The sequence below is a fragment of the Helianthus annuus genome, chromosome 1 (assembly GCF_002127325.2).
Source record: "Helianthus annuus cultivar XRQ/B chromosome 1, HanXRQr2.0-SUNRISE, whole genome shotgun sequence".
Lineage (NCBI taxonomy): Eukaryota > Viridiplantae > Streptophyta > Magnoliopsida > Asterales > Asteraceae > Helianthus > Helianthus annuus.
Window position 1 is genome coordinate 117,452,888 of NC_035433.2, and position 17,036 is coordinate 117,469,923.

Genomic DNA, 17,036 nt, shown 5'->3' on the forward strand with positions numbered 1-17,036 from the left:
CCAAAATGATTTTGATTAATAGTAGGTACCCCATACGACGACGAGTATTGGGTCACGTATACCCAACGAGTATCTTTAATAGACTACAAGGTATGCTTGAAACCTAAAAAAAAATACTGGATACGTGACATGTAAATACCTAATAGTTACCCATACGTGAAAATAGATACCCGATGGGTTTTAGACAGGTATGTGACAAACTTTTATAATCTGGTATGGGGTTGAGATTATTCAAACCCGCCCCAGTGCCATCCCTAATCGGGATGGCGGGTCACATAGTATTTATCATTTTGTTATGTATGTACAAACTTTTGCTGTATATATCAAACTTCAATGTACATATAAAACTTTTGCTGTAAACGATGTAACATATTCGAACAGTTCCCGGGAATTTCAACTTATTAATGCTATAATATTTTAACATTATAGTATTCGAACCGCACGGTATAATATATTCGGACCGTACACGAGTATTTAAAAATAATTAACGGTATAATATTTAAACGTTTATAGTATTCGAACGGCACTAGACTTACTATAATAATTTATTTCAAAACCTCGATAACGATATTATATTTGAACCGTATATAGGCTTTTCAAATTTTTAACGTTATACGCTTTTCGACGACATCGACTAAACAAATTAACGACGACATTGACTAAATAATAAAAAAACATTATATATTTTTAACTCGTTATATATTTTAAGCGAGTTAACGCTGTAACCGGGCGAGAATTTATACCACAAATATGCCGAATGACCAAACAAAATTATGAAAGGTTATATACACTGTGTATAGCTCTATACGCAGCGTATATAAACCTTGTGAAAAACTGATGCTTCAAACCCACCAAAATGACCCCAAAAGTTCAGATGGTTTATATACGTTGCGTATAGAGCTATACGCAGCGTATATAAACCCTTGTTTTCTGTGCAATGATTGCCGATCAGGCTCTGAGATCCATGCTTTACCTACGCTGCGTATAGCTCTATACGCAGCATATAGACCTGATAAAATATTTCCTAACTACGATCGTGATGTAAATTCCGCTGCCAAAATTGACAAACCCCAGATACCACCGAAACTGGCCGTGCCGCCCGTTCCCGGGTTTGTTAAGGGGATAGGGGTTGCGACAGAAAGAACATACAACTTAATCTTATAATCGAATAACTAAGTGTTTAAATGTATGAAGATTTAAGGATTACGAATACACGATCATTGTTTACGAGTTAAGCTTACGTTTATACGAATTACGAACCATGTATCAAACGAGTGCACGTATCAATGTATAAACATGTATAAACGATGTATAAAAGATTCGTTTCATTACGATCATAGTCTCGGATTTTACAACGATACAACGAAATACGATTACAAGGAATACAAGATTTCCAAAAAAAAAGAATTTCAAGCAATGGTTTCTACATATGGAAAGTATGAAAACGCAGGGCATTACAGATAAGTTGAAGAAAATTGAAATGTTAGTTTAGTAATCTACTGTACTACGAAGAATTTAATGGTTTTTAGATGTTGAACTGTAAAGTTATATTTAGTAATCTTTTGTACTACAAAGAATTTAAGGGTTTTTAGATGTTGAACCGTAAAGTTATATGAAAATAAAACGGATATTGTGATGACTTATCGAATTATGGGTACAGGTCCAATGCATGGGGTGACCGAGGGTGGACCGAAGCTAGAAGCATAAGAGTTATAACATTGACGCAGTAGAAGAGAAGAGAAAGTGATACTGCTACCTTTAACCAAACACGTTTAACTGCGAAGATCCTACCTCTGCTTTAGTGCTAGTAGGATCGTATAATCAACATTTGGAGAAATGATACCTAACTAGACTTTTAAGGAATATAATTTAATAGAATGTTATTAGTTTAACCCTTGTACTAATTAAAGCATATAACATCATACTTTTGTATTTAATGATTATGTCTAGTTGACCATCAACCATCCTTTTTTTAAACAACCAACGAATCTTCTAAATGGGTTACTGGCGAAATTCTCACATTGGGATACACTCGCCTCTAAACCAGGGAAAACCCTCACTTAGGGCCGAAGCCCGTGAACACTCACCCGAAGGCACGACAGCGCGACAATGTAAAACCCACTCAGTTCAAGAATTGAACTGGCGATCGCTGCCTACTTTTCCATTTAACCTAGCCACTAACAAATTACAATAACCATCGGTATGTTAGCATGAGTTTAATAGTAAAATGACATTATGGCCAAACATCACACTGTGTAACAAAAACATCCATGGTGGCCATTTAGCAGCACATCGTTGGATATTCGTCACAAACCCATCGGTAAATACCAACGATTGGGCGGCCCATTGGTAAATACCAACGCCTTTCTAGTGGAATCGCCAACAAAAATTGTTATTAATAATAAAATAAATAACCATCACATGAGACACTTCGTCGGTAATTCTATAGGTGAATTAAGGTTAAATAAACTAGTAACGTTCTCATTTTCACTTTCCCTTAATCGAGCACTACCTTGCAACCTCCAATGCCACCATTTAGCACCATAAATCACCACCAAATACGACCAACGTTGCTATCTCCCTACTACCTCTAAACCCCACGTTCGCACCTACACCTAAAAGAAACATTGTCGCACTCTATAGACCACCTCTATGTAGGACAACCGTTCACAAAATAAATAAAATAACAAATTTTATTAATAAACAATCTGATTGCAATACATAAAGAGGAACAAAAGTAAACTGAAAGAAATTACAATACAAGAAATGTAAATTAAACTAAGAACAGGTTATGAGAAAACAACGGTGACTGAGGCACGTGAAGATCACGCTTCCCTTAAAACAGATTTCGGGCCACCCAGGTGAACCCGTCTGTTTCCCAGGGTACAACAGCCTAAACAGATTGTACTGCCGAGATTAGCCTAGCACCTGAAAAAATACCTGAAACAAGAGTGCGTAGAGATTCAAAATTAGGGAATTCGATTAAAGCTGTGTGTGTGGTATGAACCATACGATTTTTAGTGTGTCTAAAACAAAGCACAAAGCTTTGTATTTATACTGATAGGAATTCGAAAGCGATAACCGAATATTGAATGCACCATTCAATAAAATCAATCCTCGAATTCAATAGCACAATGAATTCTAAAACCTATAAAAATAAATTTAGAATTCAATGGCACCATCAATTCTGTAACTTAACCATTTGACTAGTGGACTTTGAACAGTCTCTAGTTGACAACACCCGACCAAGACGCATCTAAAAAATACTAAAGGCGTCTCCAAGCGGCTCGCGCCGATGCGAGCGTGCGAAGTACAAAGTGCGCCATCAAAGCGCCACATTGCGCCCATCGCCCTCGTCCCGGTCCCGTGCCCGGGCCCGGGCGCGTACGCATGTCGGGTGCTTCGCACCCTCCTGGCTACCACTAGGTGTGAGTTGTCACACAAGAATACATTCGTGTAGAAAGTTATAATTATAAATCCACAGAAGATTTATCTCTCCACCTATGTGGGACAAGCTCAATTTCCCACATGTTTATGGTTCCAACACACAAACTTAATGCACAAGATCTCTCATTCATCTTGGCTTAGTTATTAAAAAATCATTATATTAACAAATAATATAATATTATTTATAAAATTTCCAACAATCCCCCACATGAATGGAGATCGTCCCATACACTCAAGTGTCATGATAAGATTTCAACGGTTAAGTAATGCAAGATAGGTAGGTTTCCCTTTGAACACTCCTTTGTGACATATACTTTGTCTCCTAGCGGTTAGTAGACGCGACGTCCTTTAACCAACCCCTTTTTACGTAGACGTTATTACACATCACACATTACTCTTCCTGGTCTGGCTAACCCCTCATAGTTGTGTCCATTATGGTCATGGAGCACCATCCTGGTTATGCGAGAGCTCTAGGAATTGTGCCCCCAATTCCATTTGAAGCGACCCCACTTCTCTCTAACATAGGTGATTTACAAATCATTAAAAGCCATATGCTTAACCTCTCTTGATATCACTGATTATAAGTAGGAATGGACTAGGAAGTTTGTAACTCCCTTTGTATGTTGAGGTACTCCCCACAGTGATCTCAGTTCGTACAGTTAGGTGGTCCTATTGAGCCTGGATCATGGGATCTCTAATCTTCTAGGATAGGTTTTCCGTTGTACAAACTTACTCCAAGGGCTTTAGACCCATTCCTATCGACGACTTATGTACTACCTCTCTGCTTAAGCCTTTTGTAAGCGGATCCGCAATGTTATCCTTTGACCTCACATAGTCAATCGTGATAACTCCAGTTGAGAGTAGTTGTCGTATTGTGTTATGCCGACGTCGCGTGTGTCTTGATCTGCCATTATACATTGCACTTTGAGCTCTACCAATAGCTGATTGGCAATCACAATGTATGCAAATAGCAGTCAAAGGCTTAGGCCATCTTGGAACATATTCCAAGAATTGACGCAACCATTCTGCCTCTTCTCCAGCTTTATCTAACGTGATAAACTCAGATTCCATCGTGGATCTAGTTATAAGAGTTTGTTTGGATGATTTCCAAGATATAGCTGCTCCTCCAAGGGTAAACACATAACCACTTGTAGATCTAGAATCTTTCGTATCGGATATCCAGTTGGCATCACTGAATCCTTCCACAACAGCTGGATTTTAGCCATAATGCAGTCCATAATTTCTCGAGTATCTCAAATACCTTAATAATCTTGTCATACCCTTCCAGTGCTCTGCACTAGGATTACTAGTATATCTACTTAGCCTACTCACAGCATATGCTAAGTCTGGTCGAGTACATGACATGAGATACATAAGACTGCCAATGATCCTTGAGTATTCCAATTGAGCAACACTCTCGCCTCTATTTTTTGACAAATGTTGAGAGGTATCAATTGGAGTTTGAGCTACACTCGTGTCCCCAGGATTGAACTTCTCAAGGATCTTATCCACATATTGAGATTGACTTAGCACCAAACCAGTTTGGGTTCTAATGATCTTTACTCCAAGAATCACATCAGCTAGACCCATATCTTTCATGTCAAATCTTGCTTTCAACATGTCTTTAGTAGATCTGATCATCTTATGATCACTCCCAATGATAAGCATATCATCTACATAAAGACATAAGATCACATAACCTTTAGAAGTGTCTTTCACATAGACACATTTGTCGTATTCATTTATTTTGAAACCACTGTGAAGCATAACTTGGTCAAATTTTTGATGCCATTGTTTTGGAGCTTGCTTCAAGCCATATAATGACTTGACAAGTTTACACACTTTGCCCTCTTGGCCAGGAGCAGAAAAACCCTCTGGTTGCTCCATGTAAATCTCTTCCTCTAATTCCCCATTGAGAAATGCAGTTTTTACATCCATTTGATGTATTTCCAAATTTCTCAAAGCTGCAATTGCAAGAACCAATCTAATTGAGGTTATTCTAGTCACAGGCGAGTATGTGTCAAAATAGTCAAGACCTTCCTTTTGTCTAAACCCTTTGATCACAAGCCTTGCCTTATACTTGTCGACAGAGCCATCAGCTTTCATCTTTTTCTTGAATATCCATCGATATCCAAGTGGCTTGCACCCTGGTGGAAGATCTACTAGCTCCCAAGTATGATTCTGCAAGATAGAATCAATTTCACTCTTGATGGCTTCTTTCCATTGAGGTCCATCTGAAGAGGTAACTGCTTCTCGATTGGTTTGAGGCTCACTCTCAACCATGAATGTAAGAAAGTCAGGCCCAAAGGATTTCTCAGTTCTTTGCCTTTTACTTCTTCTTGGCTCACCCTCTTCAACCTCTAATTGTTCTTGAGTTTCCTCTCGAACACTCTCATCAACCATTGTTGATGAACTTGCATGATTGGTTGTTGAAGAACTCGCATGAGTTTGTACTAACATTGGAAACTCTTCTTCAAAGTATGTCACATTTCCTGGCCTTGTCTCTATGATAGAGTTCTTGTGCACATCAGGATTCTTGGATTCATATACAAGAAAACGATGTGAGCTACCGTTTTTGGCATATCCAATGAAAATACAATCAACAGTTTTTGGCCCTATTCTAAGTGCCTTAGGGGGTGTAACAATCACCTTGGCCAGGCACCCCCACACTTTCAAGTATTTATAGGATGATTTCTGTCCCCACCACAACTCATGAGGTGTTATGTCCTTATTCTTGAAAGGTATTTTGTTTAACAAAAAATTAGCCGACAAATTGGCCTCCCCCCACATGTCCTGGCTCATCCCAGAACTTATCAACATGGCATTCATCATTTCTTTTAGTGTACGATTCTTTCGCTCCGCGATGCCATTTGATTGGGGTGTATAAGGAGGGGTACACACGTGTATTATGCCACTTTTTGCACATAATTCCCCAAATGGTGAAACATATTCACCTCCTCTATCACTTCTCACACGTTTTATTTTCTTGTTCAGCTTTATACAAGATAAACTTGTCAATTGCTTCATCCTTACTCTTAAGTAAGTAAACATAACAATATCTTGTATTGTCATCGATAAAGGTAATAAAATATTTATTACCACCTCTGGTGGGAATTGATTTTAAGTCACACACATAAGTGTGAATCAGATCAAGGGGTTCGGTTATTCTTTCAACTGATTTGAAGGATGATCTTGTTTGTTTGGCTTCAACACAAGTTTTACATTTTGTTTTAGAGTCAATGGCAAAAGTTGGTATGTAATCTAATTTAATTAAACGACGCATCGAATTAAAATTTACATGACCAAGACGTCCATGCCAAACATTAGGAGACTCAACCAAGTAAGCAGAAGTACTAGCAATTTTATTCATGTTTTTCTTAACAGCCATTACATTAAGTTTAAACATGCCATTTTGGGCATAGCCCTTTCCAACAAACATACCACGCTTAGTTAAAACAAAATTATCACTTTCAAAAACCAAACGAAAGCCATGCTTGTTAAGCATCCAACCCGACACAAGGCTCTTGCGCAGGTCTGGAACATAAAGCACATTCTTCAAAGTGAGCTCTTTCCCAGAAGTCCACTTTAAGATCACATCACCTTCTCCCTTGATATCAGCTGTAGCAGCATTACCCATGTACAACTTTTCTCCCACCACCTCTTTAAATGTATTAAAGAGGGTCCTATCTGGGCACACATGGCGGGTTGCCCCAATATCAACCCACCACCCTTTTGGCTCGTTACCCACCAAATTTACCTACACCGCCATGGCAGTGAGGTCTGAAATCATGGCCACTAATGGCATACCACCATCATCAACCATAAGAGCCGTGTCACGTTTAGGCTCTTTACATTGGTCAGCACGATGACCAGTTTGTCCACAGTTGTAACACTTCCCTTTAAAGGGACCAGCCTTCTTCTTCACATCACCTTTCTTTGGCCCAAGGTCAACACCTTTGTTCTTCCCTTTTCCATTGAACTTGTGGCCTTTGTTACCCTTGTGACCCGTTGAGGATTGACCATGTTCCACAAGGTTAGCTTTTGCAGAAGCTTCAACTTGACCTCCTCTGTGTGATATTTTGTTGTCCTCTTCAATACGAAGACGAACCACAAGGTCTTCGATAGTCATTTCCTTTCGCTTATGCTTAAGGTAATTCTTGAAGTCCACCCAACTAGGAGGCAATTTTTCAACAATTGATGCCACATGGAATGTTTCACTCAGATTCATCCCTTCTGACAGAATATCACTAAGAATAATCTGCAGTTCTTGGACTTGACTCATCACAGTTTTTGAATCAATCATTTTATAGTCCAAAAACTTAGCCACAACATACTTTTTAGTACCCGCATCCTCAGTCTTGTATTACCGTTCCAATGACTCCCATAATTTTTTGGCAGTTGGAACCTTGAGATACACGTTATACAAGGCATCTGAGAGGCCATTCAACACATAGTTGCGGCATAGGTACTCAGAATGGTTCCAAGCCTCCACAACACTCACAGATTGGACCTCAGTTGTCCCTTCTGCGAGAACAGGAGGGGACTCTGTCAAAAACCTTGCAAGGTTTAGAGTGGTCAGATAGAACAACATCTTTTGTTGCCATCTCTTAAAATTCAAACCAGTGAACTTCTCGGGTTTTTTAGCATGGTTAGCAACTGCTTGAGTCGCTTGGGTACCAACCAATGGTCCCATGGTAGTGGATGTGGATCCAACAGGTTGATGTGGTTGCTGAAACAGTAGCCATTTCTGAAACAAGAATAAAAATTCAATCAGTTTATAGTAGAAACAAATTGGTTTACAGAAAACCAATACAAACTACTAAAGTTTGCTAATGAACAAAACAAATTGTTTATAAAAAATTTTTAAAACTAAAACAGTGAACGGGTTTTAAAATCTGTTTTAAGCTTGTAGGACAACCGTTCACAAAATAAATAAAATAACAAATTTTATTAATAAACAATCTGATTGCAATACATAAAGAGGAACAAAAGTAAACTGAAAGAAATTACAATACAAGAAATGTAAATTAAACTAAGAACAGGTTACGAGAAAACAACGGTGACTGAGGCACGTGAAGATCACGCTTCCCTTAAAACAGATTTCGGGCCACCCAGGTGAACCCGTCTGTTTCCCAGGATGCAACAGCCTAAGCAGATTGTACTGCCGGGATTAGCCTAGCACCTGAAAAAATACTTGAAACAAGAGTGCGTAGAGATTCAAAATTAGGGAATTCGATTGAAGCTGTGTGTGTGGTATGAACCATACGATTTTCAGTGTGTCTAAAACAAAGCACAAAGCTTTGTATTTATACTGATAGGAATTCGAAAGTGATAACCGAATATTGAATGCACCATTCAATAAAATCAATTCTTGAATTCAATAGCACAATGAATTCTGAAACCAATAAAAATAAATTTAGAATTCAATGGCACCATCAATTCTGTAACTTAACCATTTGACTGGTGGACTTTGAACAGTCTCTAGTTGACAACACCCGACCAAGACGCATCTAAAAAATACTAAAGGCGTCTCCAAGCGGCTCGCGGCGATGCGAGCGTGCGAAGTACAAAGTGCGCCATCAAAGCGCCACATTGCGCCCATCGCCCTCATCCCAGTCCCGTGCCCGTGCCCGGGTCCGGGCCCGGGCACGTACGCATGTCGGGAGCTTCGCACCCTCCTGGCTACCACTAGGTGTGAGTTGTCACACAAGAATACATTCGTGTAGAAAGTTCTAATTATAAATCCACAAAAGATTTATCTCTCCACCTATGTGGGACATGCTCAATTTCCCACATGTTTATGGTTCCAACACACAAACTTAATGCACAAGATCTCTCATTCATCTTGCTTAATTATTAAATAATCATTATGTTAACAAATAATATAATATTATTTATAAAATTTCCAACATCCCCCACATGAATGGAGATCGTCCCATACACTCAAGTGTCATGATAAGATTTCAACGGTTAAGTAATGTAGGATAGGTAGGTTTCCCTTTGAACCATCCTTTGTGACATATACTTAGTCTCCTAGCGGTTAGTAGACGCGACGTCCTTGAACCAACCCCTTTTTACGTAGACGTTATTACACATCACACATTACTCTTCCTGGTCTAGCTAACCCCTCATAGTTGTGTCCGTTATGGTCATGGAGCACCATCCTGGTTCTGCGAGAGCTCTAGGAATTGTGCCCCCAATTCCATTTGAAGCGACCCCACTTCTCTCTAACATAGGTGATTTACAAATCATTAAAAGCCATATGCTTAACCTCTCTTGATATCACTGATTATAAGTAGGAATGGACTAGGAAGTTTGTAACTCCCTTTGTATGTTGAGGTACTCCCCCACAGTGATCTCAGTTCATACAGTTAGGTGGTCCTATTGAGCCTAGATCATGGGATCTCCAATCTTCTAGGATAGGTTTTCCATTGTACAAACTTACTCCAAGGGCTTTAGACCCATTCCTATCGACGACTTATGTACTACCTCTTTGCTTAAGCCTTTTGTAAGCGGATCCGCAATGTTATCCTTTGACCTCACATAGTCAATCGTGATAACTCCAGTTGAGAGTAGTTGTCGTATTGTGTTATGACGACGTCGCATGTGTCTTGATCTGCCATTATACATTGCACTTTGAGCTCTACCAATAGCCGATTGGCAATCACAATGTATGCAAATAGCAGTGAAAGGCTTAGGCCATCTTGGAACATATTCCAAGAATTGACGCAACCATTCTGCCTCTTCTCCAGCTTTATCTAACGCGATAAACTCAGATTGCATCATGGATCTAGCTATAAGAGTTTGTTTGGATGATTTCCAAGATATAGCTGCTCCTCCAAGGGTAAACACATAACCACTTGTAGATCTAGAATCTTTCGTATCGGATATCCAGTTGGCATCACTGAATCCTTCCACAACAGCTGGATTTTGGCCATAATGCAGTCCATAATTTCTCGATTATCTCAAATACCTTAATAATCTTGTCATACCCTTCCAGTGCTCTGAACTAGGATTACTAGTATATCTACTTAGCCTACTCACAGCATATGCTAAGTCTGGTCGAGTACATGACATGAGATACATAAGACTGCCAATGATCCTTGAGTATTCCAATTGAGCAACACTCTCGCCTCTATTTTTGACAAATGTTGAGAGGTATCAATTGGAGTTTGAGCTACACTCGTGTCCCCAGGATTGAACTTCTCAAGGATCTTATCCACATAATGAGATTGACTTAGCACCAAACCAGTTTGGGTTCTAATGATCTTTACTCCAAAAATCACATCAGCTAGACCCATATCTTTCATGTCAAATCTTGCTTTCAACATGTCTTTAGTAGATCTGATCATCTTATCATCACTCCCAATGATAAGCATATCATCTACATAAAGACATAAGATCACATAACCTTTAGAAGTGTCTTTCACATAGACACATTTGTCGCATTCATTTATTTTGAAACCACTGTGAAGCATAACTTGGTCAAATTTTTTATGCCATTGTTTTGGAGCTTGCTTCAAGCCATATAATGACTTGACGAGTTTACACACTTTGCCCTCTTGGCCAGGAGCAGAAAAACCCTCTGGTTGCTCCATGTAAATCTCTTCCTCTCTTCCTCTAATACCACTGGGTGTGAGTTGTCACACAAGAATACATTCGTGTAGAAATTTCTAATTATAAATCCATAAAAGATTTATCTCTCCACCTATGTGGGACAAGCTCAATTTCCCACATGTTTATGGTTCCAACACACAAACTTAATGCACAAGATCTCTCATTCATCTTGATTTAATTATTAAATAATCATTATATTAACAAATAATATAATATTATTTATAAAATTTCCAACACTCTAAACACCACCATCACACCTGCATCCCACCCCAACCATCGTTTGAAATGAAAGACATGATTGGGTTGATAGAAAACCTAAGTCACTAAAGTTTTTTTCTATATTGGACGTCCCTTAGCACCTCCGCTGTAACGTAACGATCAGTTTTTGGAGAATAAGACCATAAAACCTGTCAAAAGTTGCTAAAAACCATTGTTGATCATGGGTTAGGCGTAGGGCTACGCCCATGGGTGTATGGCTACAAACCCTCTATAATTAAGTTTTCCAACTCTATAAAAGTTTGTTGCCATATGCCCGAAATTCGATATGAAGTGGGAAAGGTCTACGCCTGTTAGAGTATAATGGCTACGTTGTTGCTTCTCCTTGTCTTGTTTTTATCCTCATGCACAGGTAAAGCTCCTACAACTCGTGATATCTTTGATGTAAATTTGCACAACCAAAATATACACATAGTAACCACGTTCCATGCATAATAGCTTCCAAAGATAACCAATTTATAGTTTATACCTAAAAAACTTAAATAGAAGGTAACATTTTTCTTGGTCGTTCATCTTCCTTTTAATCACTTCTTTGACTAACCCAACGTATCCCTTGTTAATGTCACCTACCGTAGAGAAAATGAAACGTGGTTGAGTGTAACACTTAGTAAATAGATGCAACAAAAAGAAGAAAAGACACAAAGTCTAACTCGAAAATTACTTACAAGGTAGTATAAAGAATAACCTAATGATGTGGACAACTTTTTTTTTTTAATGTCCAACAGAATCAATCTCGAGCACTCTCGAGGCACCACTTGATCTAGAGATCATTGGCGTGGACAAATTATTTTATTTGTATATTTTGAATAGTTAACTTTTTCTATATATTTAAATTAAATCTCTCATGTGTTCAATTTTTTTACTATTCAGCACAAAGTATATCGACTTCCAAACAAAACTCATTTTGAAATCGAGTATGTTTGTTGGCTTGTTTCTTAGTAAAATTTAGGATGTTTATCATGAACATACTCTCAGAGTCTCAGATAATAATGTTTCAAAACTTGTTGGCTGAACTGCACGACATCAATATATAACATATTCATACACCCCCATACACCTCATGTTGCATTCTCTTTTATTGAAATCAAATTACTAGAATCGGGTGCTTACAAATAAGATGCAACTTTTTTATGCAAAATGCATGTTCAGGTGCAAATGGGACAAATTCATATGAACATTTCATTACTGCATTCAATCAATGAACAAAACCAAATACAATGACTTGCAGGCACAACTTAATTCAATACAAGTAGAATATATTCCAATTGGTATGTGTATGAAAAAGCATAATAGAATTCTTTGACTTTGTGAAGAAATCAGAAAACCATTATGAAATCTGCATAAAACTTTGTTCCAAAAGCATGGATGGCATGTTGCATATATGTATCAAAAGTCAAACTTTAGCCTGAAATGTAACATGGAGTGCTTGTGATTCCAAATGCATTCATTGACCCAATGAGTCTTCTGGAGTATAATTTACAAAATGGGAACCTACAGAATATTTCAGCTAATCTTTCAAGGAGGCATCAACTAGCCTAAGTCAACTCACATGCTAGATTTCTGGCCACAGACTGAAGAACACGGTATTATATTTACGATATATTCTTTTAAAGATGTTGATAATGGTAGAAGGTTTAAAACCAAATTTATAAGGAAAAGAATAATGTGGTTCCATTGGCCACTCTATTAACAAAGGCTATAAATAGGAAGTTTTGCTATTATATTTTCACACCATATTTGATAACATAACTCGAAGAGAAGTTCTTACATGAATAGAAGAGTTCTTGTTTGGTAGCCAAGGATGACTTGCCTAATCACGCCTCAAGGTGTTGGAAGTAACGCCTTGTTTGCTTCACTAGGCAGTCGCTCCTTGGCTTACTTGACACGAACTTCTTGCTCATGTTAGACTTTTTCTTCTCGCTTTTGAGCTCTACAAGCATTTTAACATGTGTTTGTAGGTTGAAAGTTGAAACATTTGCTAACTAGTATGTACATTAACTATAAGAGCATACTATCATATATTTCCACTCTTATCTTTTTTTCTTCTCATTTCTTTTTCTTTACTCTTCCTTTACTTGTAATTAAACCATCCATGCACGTAGCTTTTTGTTCCTATTAATTGAACTAGGTTTTAATGCTGCGCGCCGCAACGCGGCGCGACAAAACTAAGTCATTGTAAAACTATTTATTGCGACTAAATACTTGGTTGTTATTAAAGCTGTGCTATTTAGTGTCTTATTTTTAAGTTGACAAGTGGAGTTTTCATACAACAGAGCCCGTTGGTAGCAAGCGAGTTAGTAACTCCTGGCGATGGCGACTATTGCGATGTCTAAGCATCCACTAACCCAACAAATAAGGAATAAGAATTGTATAAATACAATCAGAAAAACGTGTGAAAGAGGAGAAAAAGGAAGATGACGTGAAGTTATGTAAGCATAAAATGGGAAAAAAAAAAAAAAGAAGACCCCATGATTTGAACTTGAGTCTCTTTAAAACACATACAACCACAAAACCACTCCACCATGATGAATAATCTAACTAACTTTGAAGAAAATGGATATATATACACACTTAAAAAGGGTATAGGGGAAAAAACTCAACAAAAGATGGCGTGAAGTTATGTGTTTTTTAATATATAGGATAACTAGGTTATTACCCGGGAATGCTTCCCGGGCTCAAGAAACTTATACATGTCACTTATTATTTATAAGCAATAAATACTTAAATAAAATGATAAAAAAATAACTAACATGTTATCACCCGGGAATGCTCCCCGGGTTGTTTATTTTTATTAGTTAATAAACATGTTTTTTTCGTTAAAATGTACATAATATTTCATTAAACTTTTACACAACATTGATTAATTGTTAATACAATAATAAATTAAAAAATGTCTTCATAGATGTTAACAATAACAACTTAAGTAAATAGTGTCATTCAGTGACATAAAAATGCGAAAAATTTAACCAGCTTCATTTGAGTGATCAAGAAATTAAAGAAAAACAGAACTCCACTACTTATCATCCTAACCAAACTCAATTCCCACACGGGATACATTTAATAAACAAATGACCCGACGCGACCCAACTCGAACGTACCGACCTTCAATGCTGCATCACTTGTGATACCAAATTCAGCAAAAAGACGGCTAAAATCTTGTTTGTGTTCTCTTTCACCTCCGCTCCTTCATCTTTGTTTTTTAAACACGCAACTGCACAAAATATTCTACACACACATTGGTTTATCACATAAACAATCCCTTATTTCAAGTAATTTCAAAACAAAATGATTGATCGATGAACAAAGTTGATTTTACTCAATAACTAACCCTAAATCGACACTGAATTTCGGCTCTCAAAAATCAATAAAGAACAAAATGATTGACCACCAGAAGCCATCTTCACCTTCCTGAAGCCGGACATTACACGACTGACACTTTGATATTCATCAGTGTCGGGATCATAGCAAGCCATGAGAAATGGACTGTACCTGTTATTAAACGTACATAACATACATAATAAAGAACTGAAAAGGGTAAAGCTATTAATTTAATGGTACTATATTAAGTTGTTACCAGCCAGCATTCCTTCCATTCCCGTACCAAGCACCAATAGGAACCAAGCCCAAGAAATCATTTAAACCTTCGACATAATTTCACTTCACCTGCAAATGATATTATAACAATTGATTATTAAAAATAATTTAACAAGGACTCATAAAACAAACAAACCTTTAACCAAGAATCCGAACGCTTTGACGGGAGATAACCATCTTCAACATCAAGAGATTTAACAATTTCTCATCTTCAAGTGTTTCAATACCAAAAATAAGAAATAAGAACATTACTTAAATAAGGTAGTCTTTTTTATTATATTAATACATTATTTCTTAAAACATGTCGTTCAAAAACAACGAACCTCTATAAAGAACGCATTAGAGAAGCCAGACATTACACGACAGACACTTTGATATTCATCAGTGTCGGGATCATAGCAAGCCATGAGAAATGGATTGTACCTGTTATTAAACGTACGTAAGATACATAATTAAGAGCTGAAAAGGGTAAAGCTAGTAGTTTAACAGTAATATATTAAGTTGTAACTACAATTAAAATAATCTGATAAAAGCACAAAACACATGAGCTGTAAAGTAAAAAAATGACCAAAAAGTCAAAACGTACACTTTTGTTTCATCTTCAAAAGTTGAGTTATTCCATTTGTTTCCAACCCACAAAGGATCTGTTTCCATATCACTCTCACTTCCTCTTAACGGGTCACCTTCTACCTTCTTCCTGTGACCGACTCGACCCTTACCGAGCTCGAGAAAGTTCCATATATTAAAAACTATTTATGAATTATGATTAATACATACTTAAATGTATAAATAAAACAAATACAAAGAAAAACGATACAACTCATTTGATATTAAATAGTATTACAAAATTCTGATTTTGAAAAATAGTAAAAATTAAAAATTATACATTACAATTAACACTAAATAAAATATCTCGTTCTCTCGCCTTCTTCCATGCAATTTCATTGTTTGTTTTAATTTGCAGATCAGCAAGCATATCACACGTCTTTTGATCTTGTTTCAGCAGATGTGTGATAAACTCTTCTGCTTTTTTTTTAAACTCTGATGGAGGAGAACAGACCACTTCATCCAGCAGTGCAATGCTACTCCAGGTTTGCTTATAATATTTATCACTCACCATAGCAACTTTTTTGTTGAGTTCTTCATCTTTTCTCTGTTCTTCAAGTGACCATCTTGAAAATTCAATTTTAAGATCGGCAGTTTCAGACCAGTGGTAGAAGCTTTTGCTTGCCATTTAGAAAAAGTATTAGTGTTTTTTGGACAGTTTGTTTTAGGGTGAAGGGTTTTTTAAAAATGAAGTGTTGATGTTTTCAAGTAAACTAATCATGAACCTTTATAGTGTGTAAAATGTTTGATGTGGTAAATGAAGAGACATTTCCTAATTATGATAACCTTTTTTTGAAGGTTTAAATTTTGTTCTTTGGTTTTCTAGATATTTAATTTTATTTGTTTTCCCATTAAATCATTAAATGTACATGTTTTTTAAATATAAATTTATACACGTTTTCCCATTAAATCATTAAATGTACATGGTTTTTAAATATAAATTTTTATTTAATGATTGTATTTAAAAATGACCTTTGGGCTGTTACAGATTCTATATAATACCATTGACAATTCAAATTTTGTTTCATCATACACAAATTCATTGACTGAAAGCCAAAGATTAATTGTTATTGTTTGCTTTAGTTCTTATAAATACATTAAAATGGAGTCATATTCTGACGTTTTCAAGCAACACTTTATTCAACAAATCAAAGAGCAAGTTTTGGCTGATAGGTCTACTCTTCAAGAGTTGAAGAGGTGTTTTAACGGACTACAACTTGGTCTCCTGACAAGAGACCAGGTTTCGAGAAACCTGAGGGCGATGCCAACTACTTCCGTTCGTGACCTATGTATTGCGAGTAATATAGAGTGTGGAGATAGAGACCTAGAGTTCATGAGAAAGATCAATGACATACATCGTGAACTTCAGTGCTCCATAGAGTTGAAGTTAAAGTTTCTTGATTCTTGCTATTAGAGTTTAAGTGTCTGATTAGTTTTGTTTTTTATATGTAATTGTTACTTTTTAAATACTTTATATGGATGATCGTATTATTTTT

At 36.9% G+C, this 17,036-nt stretch overlaps 1 long non-coding RNA gene across 1 annotated transcript; it reads right to left on the bottom strand.

The window, feature by feature from the left end:
* Positions 1-14,739: 14,739 nt before the first annotated feature.
* On the bottom strand, positions 14,740-15,164 carry LOC118479498. The gene is made up of 3 exons (XR_004859709.1): positions 15,071-15,164; positions 14,915-15,003; positions 14,740-14,829 (listed from the first exon to the last, which is right to left on the bottom strand). It is a non-coding gene; the product is annotated as an uncharacterized LOC118479498 (long non-coding RNA).
* Between the last annotated feature and the right edge of the window lie 1,872 nt (positions 15,165-17,036).